This window comes from Canis lupus, chromosome 22 (genome assembly GCF_011100685.1).
Source record: "Canis lupus familiaris isolate Mischka breed German Shepherd chromosome 22, alternate assembly UU_Cfam_GSD_1.0, whole genome shotgun sequence".
NCBI lineage: Eukaryota > Metazoa > Chordata > Mammalia > Carnivora > Canidae > Canis > Canis lupus.
In genome coordinates, this window is record NC_049243.1 from 29,053,088 (window position 1) to 29,065,161 (window position 12,074).

The 12,074-nt window shown below is 35.6% G+C and overlaps 1 long non-coding RNA gene across 7 annotated transcripts in view; it reads right to left on the bottom strand.

Moving 5' to 3' along the window:
* Window positions 1-9,516: 9,516 nt before the first annotated feature.
* The window catches only part of LOC111091654, a 127,394-nt gene continuing 124,836 nt past the window's right edge, over window positions 9,517-12,074 (bottom strand). For all 7 annotated transcript variants that reach the window (XR_005376387.1, XR_005376386.1, XR_005376382.1 and 4 more), the window contains one exon: window positions 9,517-10,653. This is a non-coding gene — a long non-coding RNA (uncharacterized LOC111091654). The remainder of the gene's footprint in view (window positions 10,654-12,074) is intronic.

Sequence of the window (12,074 nt, forward strand, 5' to 3'; positions counted from 1 at the left end):
CTAACATCATACTTAATGATGGAAGACTGAATGTTTTCCCTGTAACATCAGCAAAGTAAGGATGTTTGACACCTACTCTCACCACTCTTATTCTATATAACTACTGGAAATTCTCATCACTGCAAAAGGCAAAAAAATAAAAAGTATATATATTAGAAAGGATAAAACTGTCTCCCCTTGCATGTAACATGGTTATCTACACAGATAATCCCAAGAAATCTACAAAAAGAATCTTAGAACAAATGAGTTCAAAAAGGTCAAAAGATAGCAAATCAACATAAAAAAAATCAATCATATTTCCACATACTAACAATAAATATGCAGAAGCCAAAATTAAAACCACAATCCCATTCATAATAGTTCCACAGGAAATAAAATATTTAGGTATATTCAAAAAACAGCATGTACAGAATCTACATACTGAAAATTACATTCTAACTGATACTAGTGTTTATTATTCAGCTAAAATAATCAAGACAGCATAGTCAGTAGAGGGACAGAATCATAGATCAATGGAAGAAAATAGAGAACCAGAGATAGACTTATACAAATATGCTTACTGATTTTTAACAAAGGTACAGAAGTAAAGAAAGCAAAGCCTTTTTAAAAAATGGTGCTGCAAATAATGGTGCATCCATTCACAAAATGTGAATCTAAACCTTACTTTTTTTTTTTTTAATTTATTTATTTTTGATAGTCACAGAGAGAGAGAGAGAGAGAGAAAGGCAGAGACACAGGCAGAGGGAGAAGCAGGCTCCCTGCACAGGGAGCCCGACGTGGGATTCGATCCCGGGTCTCCAGGATCGTGCCCTGGGCCAAAGGCAGGCGCCAAACCACTGCGCCACCCAGGGATCCCCTAAACCTTACTTCTTATTAAAAAAAATTTAATTCAAAATGAATTATAAACTTAATTGTGATCCATTGTACTTGTGTAAATATAAAACTATAAAATTTTTAGGGAAAAAAAGAGAAAATCTTCAAGAACTAGGACAAGGTAAAGATTTCTTACACTTGACAGCAAAAGCATAAACCATAAGGGAAAATTGATAAATTGGGACTTTATCAAACTAAAAAATGCTAACCGTACAATAAAAGGTTGATTAATTCTACTACATAAAAATGAAGTATAATGATACATTACAAAGCATCATAGTGTGAAAAAATAAATCAAACACTAGGAGAAGATATTTACACACATTGATATCCAAAATATATTAAGAACTCATTCAAATGAATTTTTTAAGTCAGGCAACTCAAAATGAAATGGTCAAAACTATGAAGAGGTAAATTTAATGGAAAAGAAAATACTAACAGCCCAATAACTGAGAAAGGAGCCTAACTTCATTAATAATAAGGGAAATAAACATGACACTACAATAAAATAGTATTTAACATTCATTAGATTGGGAAAAAAGTTGTAAGTCTGATACCAACACGGCTTAGAGACAACACAAAGCAAAGGGTATTCTTACACATAGCTGATAAGGGTATGAATTGATTCAGCCTCTTCAAAAATAAATTTGGCACATTTTAGTGTAGATGAACATGTGTATACCTTCTGTCTGCATTTCCACTCTTAAGCATACACTGTCAGGAAACTCTTGCCCACATACATCAGAAGATATTTCCATGAATATCAATAACAGAAGTGTGCTTTACAGATAAATTTTTTTAATTAAAAATAACTTCCATATCTATCTAAAAGAAAATGGATAAATTTTGAAAAAATGCAGTGGAATATGATATAACGATTAAAATAAATGTGACTACAAGCTATCACATGAAAGGATCCTAGAAACATAATATCAAGTCAAAACATCACACAGAAGACTAAACATAGTATGAAATCATTTTGAAAAAAATAAAAAACAAGAATTGCCTGGAGATACATACGTGACATAATTAATTTTTTTTAGGTTTAATTTGGGAATAGTTGGCACGTTACATTAGTTTCAGGTATATAACATAGTGATTCAACTTCTCTATATGCTATGCTATGCTCACAACTGTAACTATCATCTGCCACATACAATGTTATCATAATACCATTGACTATATTCGTTATGTTGTACCTCTTATTCTAATGGCTTATTCATTCCATAACCGTAAGCCTATCCCACTTCCCTTTCACCTATTCTGTCCATCTCCCCATTCTTCTTCCCCTCTAGCAACCATCAGTTTGTCCTCTGTATTTATAGATCTCATTCTGATTTGTGTGTTTGTTTATTCATTTGTTTTGTTTTTTAGATTTCACATAGCAGTGAAATCATATGGTATTTGTCCTTCCTGGCCTGACTAAAATAAGAGAAAAGTAAACAGGAGAAAAGTTCTGGAACACACAGGAAGGTCCAAAAGCTTAGAAATGTCTTAGTTCTTAAATTGGAAATGGATTCAAAGTGTGTGATTTTGCTTTATAACCTTCATGTATTATGTATATGATCCTTCATTGTACAGATCAAATATTACAAAATCAAATTTCTAAAAAAATTAAAAGGGAAAAATTAAGAGTAAGGTAAAGAATAAAATGCAGACTTGTAATCTAAATTTCTCAGTAATCATTTCAACAAAATGAACTTTAATGCAAGCACATATTTGAGTGGAAAGAATACTAGTTTTTGAGTTTAATAATATTTAGATATAAATATTGGCCAAGTGCTGTGATTGGTGATTTGGGCAAGAGTTAAACATTTAGCTTCCTCCTCCATAAACAGGGAATAATTGCACCTACCCCACAAGCAAATTGGAAGACTGAATTGTGAAATAACACAAGAAAAGCCAGCACAATCAATCAGTCAGGAAGCATACAATGTGTTCAGTCGTGGTTAGCTATAAACTTATTGATGATCTCTTACAAATTGGTGAATTCTTTAAGGCACCAATCAGTATCCAGATTGTGGGGAACATAGTATTTTCACGACCAGGAAGGTATAAGGAGTGGGGGAAAGTAGAAACTACCATTTACTGAACATCTACTATTTGCTAGGTATGGTTTAGTCCTAAAAGTTCTATACATATCAAACATCAAATCCTCAGGTAATTATGATGAGGAAGGTTCTATCAACTCCATGATACAAATGAGAAAACTGAGCTTAATCACCTTGCTGAAGATAATTCAGCTGGTAATTAACAGAACCAAGATTAGAACCTAAGTGGGATCCCTTGTCCACATTCCACACAGCCTCTACTGGAAGAAAAACTGCCAACAACCTTTCTCCTGGTTTAACCCAAGTCATCCTGGGCAATCTCACCCCACAGTTTCTATTTGGTTTTAGAGCTCACAGCCCATTTTTGGAGAACTGAAGGTTGACACCTTTGAGCTCTAATCAATTCTTAAAGACTTCCTTGATCAAGTTCCTTACTTTTCTCATTTTGAAAAATTTGAATTAGCTTCCATGCGTCTTCCAGGAGTCTTCCAAAAGGGAGTAACTGAAAAATTCTGAGTTTCACAAAATCTAAATCTTCACAGTTTGTGTATGTACTATATGAATAATACACAAGGTGTTACCATGAGGCAAATCTTATCACTAAAACTCAGCAAAGACCTTTGAACTCAACTGAACATTTCACTGAAAAATAAAATAGAGAAAGAAAGCAAAACTGTGTAACTGGTGGGAAAATATGAGAAGAATAACTTTGGAGGATTCCAAATTGAAACCGAGCCTGCTTCCCAATACTGCCAGTGGTGATTCTCACTCCATGTGATACACATCATCATCTTCATCTCACTACTCAGAGCTCCCCACTACGTTCTGGTCACTGGCTTTCTAAAAGCCTACATAGTTTATATTGTCTACATTTACTTTAGCTCTGTCAATTTTCAAATTGTCCTCTTTGAGATGATTGGTAGGTAGCTAACAAATCATATTGCTGAATAGTGCAGGCTCTGGAGTCAGAACTCCCCAGTTCTATTTTTTTATTAGGTAGACAACTTTGGTCATGTTATTTAAGTTTTCTGAGGTTCAGTTTCCTCATCTTAAAATGGATTTTAATAATAGCATCTGCCTAATTAGGCGGCTATGAAAATCAAATGAGGTAATGTAACACCTCCAAAGAATGTAGCCCAGGACCCTAGTACACTATAAGTGCCAAACATTTATCACCAGTATTGGCATCAGCATCAAATCATGAACTCCAAATTGCAGTAATGCTAATATATTTTATGCATAACAGGACCTTATGTGATGTTTGATATTGATACGAGATGATAATGCTACAGAACCAACAAAATGGACAGAAAGCCTTAAGAGAATTTTAAAAAATATAATTGCAAAATAATTCACAATGGTTCTGTACATGAGAGCTGTAGGCAAAGCCTGGCCCTCACATTTTGTTTCTATATATTATATCTTTTATTTTTCCTTTTTTTATTGCCTCAACTTGTAAAATAATTCATCTTACTATAGGAAGGACTCCAAATTACTTCATAGGAAATAGGAATAATAAGGGAAAAAAATAAGAGGTGACATAATAGCATATTCTTTCATATTTTTACTTTGGTACCTTTCCTCCAACCCAAATGTGACATGACTGTATGTCTAAAAAGATGTATTCTTGGTGATTTCAGGCTCTACAAGAGCACACAAAAAAAAAACCTCATGTTAATTTATGGCAGTTTATTTTACATCCATATGGGAAAGTTCATTTGGCTTGAACTTTTTTCAGCTGCTGATGAGGCTGCTATTGATTTAGCACTCTCCTAGAATACAAACCCACAAAACACATAACAGGGGAAAAGCTAATTATGGTAATAAGAATCAAGCATGCATAATTCCATTAAAAATAGTCACCTCTCTTCATATATCATGACTTTTTTTTAACAACTCTTCTGTTCATTAGGAGAAAATTACCTTTTAGTGTTAAGTGGACTATAAATGCACTGTTTACATTGAAACTGGAAAAAAACTAATGTCATATTTCGTGTCAAGATGATTATTACTATTGGTGTTGTCTGACTGTATTACTGTATTACTTCAAAACAGTGTGTAATGAATGCCTAGGCTGCACAAGCTGAGTCACTGTCTGAGATTTCATTGCAGAAGAATATACCCCTCCTGACCTTTGTGAGTAGATATTTTAGTTGAGGCTCACTTAAGTTTCAAAAGTTACCTCACTGGCTTTTACTTTCTATAAGGAGCAGATATTTTCTAACTATTCAACTATTAGGACAAAAGCTTTGTGGGGTTTTTTAAATTTCTCCAGGAAATAAACCAGGACCCACAGTACAAAAATGCAAAGGGATCTCAGGGCTTCAGAGATTGAATAGACAGCCAAATTCATCTATTTTGAACTTCCAGCAACTGAAGGAATCCCAAAAGATAGATGCTGCCAGCAAGAAATCCACTGTTTCAAAAGGTAAGCTATTCTACATATGAGTAATCCTGTTAGAAATTTCTTTGCTGGCCTGAACAGCTCTGTCATCCTTATCTGTTAGAACAGGTTCTTCTACCTAAACATAGATTAAAACCAGGTAGACACAGAGTAATGATGTGAGAAATATGGAAAACCTAAACAATTTGAACGAATACCACATTAGAGGCAGGGAATATTTATGTGCTTTAAAAATATGAAAAATTGTCTACATTTCTATTATCAAAAAGATACCAATTAATAAGTTGCCATTTTTATCTATTGATCTGACAAATACTTTTGAAAAGTAATAAATGTTAGAAGGCTGGATGAATAGTAAGGAATGGGAAATAAGATCACTCATACAATGCATTTTCTAATGTGCATTTTTTGCCTATCAAAAGCTTCAAAAGTATATTTATTTTCTGAACCAAACTTTCATTTCTACTACTTTATTCTAAGGAAAAAATTTATATAAGGATGTTCATCAAACTTATTTAAATATAAAATTAGAAATCATAAATATTAATAATATTTTTGTGACCTTCTTTAATTCAAGGGACTTCAAGGGGTTCTCAGTGTCAAGGGTGATTTACACTAAATGCCTGAAGCTCTCCTGTCAGCTTCTCTTTTGAGGAATTAGTCAAAGCAGGTCCAGAAAGTCACCAAAAAAAGGAAGTATGAAATCTTGAATTGCCATTCTGGATTACCCTCCTTTAAGCTAAAATCTTGATGAAATTCTGTCTTCACTGTAGCAGCAACCCTAAACTAATGCCTCCTTTTTACTCATCATAGTCACCATCATTTGAGTCTTCATAAAGATGTTCAAAATCAGTTTCCAAAAAAAAAAAAAAATTAAGTCATCTTCATATTATTGTTGCCTAAGTTGTTGAAATTCCCCCTTTAACGTTTTTAATGTGCCCTACTCTGCAATTTTAACAGGAGTATGCTACTAAAGGTAATTATGTTATCATTACTTAAAATTGCATTAAAATTTTTAATTGCAAAAAAATCTTAATTGCTTAAACTATATCTTTATATCCTTTATTTTTTCTTTATTCATAAGTTAACTTTCAAAAATGATTTAGGAAAAATGTGTGATACTGTGATTTCTTTCCAATCTAATCTGTTAAGCAGGAAGTAGGTGTTCATTAATAGAATGTAGGTCCAAGATGTGTGGGAATGTGGAGTTGTGTATGATTGATTTTAGATCAACTTAATTGATAGTACACAAATCCTCTTTATTTTGCTTTGCTCATGGTAAATGATAGTATTCATGGTAAAAGATATGCAGTAATAAAATTTCTTACAGGAAGCACTTCCTAAAATTACTGTAATACCTAATTTAAAAAAAAGATCTCAAATGAGAAAAATTGTTTGCTGAGTACAAAGAGCACAGTATTCTCTCATTGAGCCACCTGTATGAATGAAAATGCCAACACATTACTTTAAAAGCAATGTAAATAAAATAGAGCTAAAAATCAATACAAGCAAAACTGAAGGGACTAGAAAATTGTGCTTCTGTAATAGTGACTAGATTTGTAATAACCCGGGGAAGGAAAAAAATAGGCATTTTTTATAGGAGGCAAGGAAGAAGTATGACATAAGAGCCAGAGGCTATACTGAGCCAGTGAAATTGTCCATTATTTAAACTGCAGGTGGTGACATTCACATAAACTGGTATAGCAAGATGCATCTAAAGCAAGTGATGTGAGTGGATTTAGTGTGAAATCTACTGTGGGATTCTGTACTTCACGGAACAGTACAGGTGTGTTCTGCCTTAGGAGAACATGGTACTGGCAACACTACCTCTGAAAGAAGACAAATTAAAGTCTAAGTACATTGAATCTATAATTTAAATCCTATTCATATGTTATTAACAATATGGCAGAATATTTTGGGAATTAAGACTCTTGAGGTAGAAAAAGAAGGAAAAGATAGCAAGGGAAAGGAAAAGAAAAAAAAACAGACAAGAAGATGAGGAGGAAAGCAGATGCAGAGGAAGGGGGAGATGAAGAAGGAAAAAGTGAAAAGTGTGGAAATGAGAGATTATTTACAAGATAGGTAAAAGAGGTAAGATCCAATGATGCCAAAATACTGAGCATATATTAATGGAAATCTCCAAAAAAGTCTTCCTGCTTCCAGACAAAATTGTAAAAATCAATGATGTTGACCTTCATCATGCCCACTTTTAGCCTATATCTCAGTGATCATATTTTCTGTAAAGGGCCTGATAATAAAAGTTTTTGGCTTTAGCAACTACTCAATTCTGCTGTTGTGGCATGAAAGCAACCACACAGAATGTGTAGGCAAATAGGTATAGGTATAGGTATAGGTATATTCCAATAGAACTTTATTTACAAAAACAGGCAGTAGGCCACATTTGCCCAACCACCCCATATTGTTCCAATCTTACTATATGGTTTCATTTTCTCTAATACTTTCTATTAACTATTGCCCCATCACTCAATGCACTATTGACTCTCCATGATTTTTTTTTATTAAAGGTATTTATTTATTTATTTATTTATTTATTTATTTATTTATTCATTCATTCATTCATTCATTCATTCATGAGAGACACAGAGAGAGAGAGAGAGGCAGAGACACAGGCAGAGGGAGAAGCAGGCTCCATGCAGGGAGCCCGGCGTGGGACTCGATCCAGGGTCTCCAGGATCACACCCTGGGCTGCAGGCGGCGCTAAACCACTGGGCCACCGGGGCTGCCCAACTCTCCCTAGTTTTTACAATTATGCTCTTTAAACTTTAAACTTCCCTCCCCATTTCTTGTCACTTTATATTAAGTCTTTCTGCATCTTTCAGATCGCATCTAGCCACCATAATAAAGTTTCCCTGCTTAGAAGCTCACAAGAGGAAAACATCTACAGTCTCAAGAAGACCAGAAGATTCTTCAATCACTACCAGATGCATCCCAAGTGAACGGCACTCAGCTATCTGATACCTACATAATTCTCTGTTCAATCACTCAAGAATTGAGTACCTATTATATGTTTCACCCTATGAAAAATGATAATTTTTAAAAATTAATTCTTGACCTCAAGTGACTCAATCTACTATCAGTAGAGTCTACTTATGTACCCACCAGCTTCTTATATCTAACCCACCCCATCAAGTCATTAGAAAGCCATTAGTAACATTAATAATGGCAAGACCAAACTATCTGAACAAGTAGGCTAGAAGTAGGAAAAATTGTTTCTCCCCATAAGAGTTTCATTTCTAGTCAATGACTAGGACATGTTGGGTTGCAGGCATCAACAAACATGTTCTGTCCCAATAAGGGAGAAGAGAAGAAAACCAATTTATCAGATAAAAAACTGTCATTACTCCTTCTTTAAGTTTATATCATTTTGTGAAGAACTTCAGAGAAAAATGCTTCATGATTACCAATCCTCAATACCAAAACTAACATTATATGGAACATTATAGTATATCGGATTAATCTTCCCACTAGTACCAACTAGAAAAGCTGGATAGCATATAAGAACATCTGCTTGGAGGCAGCATATGGCTACCATGGTAGCAGGATAAGCATGGAGGTACACATTCCAACCTCCATTCAAGAGAGAACATGCTACAAAGATTGCACTGCACTTAGCTAACAGCCCCCACAGTCGGATGTCCTGAAGCACTCATGCTGAGGCCACGTACTCTCCAGGCTGCTCTTGCCCAACTCTTCTTATGAGTAGTCTACTCTGCAGCTCCTTATCAACCTAGCGGAGCCTATCTCAGAGCTGCACTAGCCTGAGAATCTTCCCGTCCAATCCTCCAAATCATTTCCTTCCTCCTCTCCTCTCATAGTCAACAGGTCTCAATTGCAGTCTCTCTGCCTACTCCTGCTTTCTCTACCCTGCTCTCTCACATTTACCAACCTCAAAAATGATGACACTTTCTCAATAGTGCAGCCACATTCCACAGGAGGCTAACTAACAAAGGGAATTTTAATCAAATACTTTGCTTTGGAATATAACCAACAGCTTATATAAACATAGGAAAATGCTTCCTACCATGTGAATTTTTGGAATGTTTTGCCAAGCAAAATGGCTGAAGTTTTCTACTAGTGGAAAAATTTTTTTCTGAATAGAAATGCATAATTTAGGTTTAATAAGACTTTTCAACATAAGCTGTACATACAAATGTGTATTTTCTCCTTTCCTTGTGTTTACAGCATAAGATAAGCCATAGACCAATTTTATGTAGCTATTTTATATGCAAATAAGAGGTTATTTTTACATGTCTTCAGTTTTATTGGAGACAGGCAAGAGAATCTCAAATAATGCAGTCTTCCACTCTAGTCAGAGAATTGACTTTTATATTTTCTGCTTTCTGTGGACATCTTTATCTCTTCACAGGTGCTGAAAAATGTTTAAACACTAAAGGCTTAGATATCAATACAATTTTATAAATAATTTTATTATTTCAGGTTAAATGAGTTCATTTTGGCTTTTTAAGCATGAATTGAGATGGTCAGTTGACCTCTCCCTCCATTCAAAAACAAGAAGCATCTTCTGTATGAATAATTTCCCAGGCTCCCCACATGGACAGATGTGAAAATTCTCCAATGGTAATGTTAAGTCATGTCAATTATGTCACCCACCTCTGCCCTCATAGAATAGGGACAAGGAGTTAATTTATTAGCTGGCATCAATGGCCACAAAAGGAATTGAGAAGAAGATTCTGACATCAACAGATTAGAGATCCCACAAATAGAGTTTTGTTTTTGGCAAGATGGATAGATTTGGAAGGACCCATAGACCTGACAGAGTTAATACAGACAGCATGCTGTTGATCCAATGATTCTCCAGCAGGAACAAAATCTGCCTTGGCCAGTAGTACACCGAAGGAGCCAACAGCCATTAGGCAGAGGCTCAAGTAAGCAGGTGGTTTCTGTCAGTGGATGCCCTACAGTGGACAAAATGAGCGTGAAGGAGGAAAAGAAGGAAATAGGTATACAATAGGTAGAGATCTGGGCAGGGAGTCTTAATGGATATGGTATGGCCGAGGGAGCAAAAACAGGAGTTCAGCAAGACCTCTGTCCTGAGATGACTTAACAGAGGCAGTACCTAAAATCAAGAGGAAAAGAAGTTCTAAGTAGGGCCTGTTCACCAGGCTTGAGCAAAATCAACTTACTAGAGTCTATTTACTAGATAAAGGGCCATAGCAGAACTGCAAGCATTTCTTTTCATGTGCTCCATAGTGAGGACTCTTCAAATTCTCCCTGAAGAGTACCAGGTCTGATGGAAGGAAGGTGGCCATGAGAACTGCTGGAATCACACCTGTGATTGGGCTGCTGTAACAGAAAGCCAGACAGAATGGATTGAGGGAGGGGCTACAAATATTGGAAGAAAATGAGTCCTGATAAAATTCATTATCATTATACAAAGATAGAAAATAATGTCAACTTCTACAATTGTTGAAATGATTAAATGCCAGGTCATCAGCTCACAGTTAAAGCTCCAAGGATGTGAGTGAACCAGCCCTTTCGGCTACCCATAGAATCATACAATGACCAAGTATATTCTCTTAACTTGGGAGTTTTTAACAGAATCATGTTAAGTCATGTCAATGATGTCACCGCTTCTCTTAACAGGTTATTTTTTTTTATTTATTTTTTATTGGTGTTCAATTTACCAACATACAGAATAACCCCCAGTGCCCGTCACCCATTCACTCCCACCCCCCGCCCTCCTCCCCTTCTACCACCCCTAGTTCGTTTCCCAGAGTTAGCAGTCTTTACGTTCTGTCTCCCTTTCTGATATTTCCCACACATTTCTTCTCCCTTCCCTTATATTCCCTTTCACTATTATTTATATTCCCCAAATGAATGAGAACATATAATGTTTGTCCTTCTCCGACTGACTTACTTCACTCAGCATAATACCCTCCAGTTCCATCCACGTTGAAGCAAATGGTGGGTATTTGTCATTTCTAATAGCTGAGTAATATTCCATTGTATACATAAACCACATCTTCTTTATCCACTCATCTTTCGATGGACACCGAGGCTCCTTCCACAGTTTGGCTATTGTGGCCATTGCTGCTATAAACATCGGGGTGCAGGTGTCCCAGTGTTTCATTGCATCTGTATCTTTGGGGTATCTTAACAGGTTATGAACACTGTGGCAAATATAGCTAACATACACTGAGAAGTCATTATGGGCCAATCACTGCCTTGATTATCTACATCTATTATCCCATTTAATCTTCGCAACCCTATAAGGTGGGATTCAGTATTAATTCCATCTTAGAGATATGAAAACCAAAGAACAGAGAAGTGAAGTGACTTGTACAAGGTTACACATTAGGAAGTGGCAGTAGCAGGATTTGAACAGAGACTCAGGAGCCCCTACTAATAGTTTAGATACACAAAGCACAATACTCTACTATGGGGGGGGGGGGAATATAGAAAACTGTGTAAAAGCAAAAATTGTTCCATTCGATATCTATGTAGAATACCAGTGGTAGACCACAATGAGACATGTAGAAAAAGTAGTCAAACTGTGGCAGCACATTTTTAATGTAATTTTTTCCAGTGATCATTTCCCTAGCTATGCTCCTGGCATGGAGCTATGTCAGCACAGCCATGACAGGAACAGAGTATATGGCTAAAGCCTTTATTACCAGTTTGAGCAATGGTACTATAATGACCAGCATCATTTCTGGGCTGTGGTCCTCTAGGTGCACAGAAACAAGCAGTAACTGCATCATTTT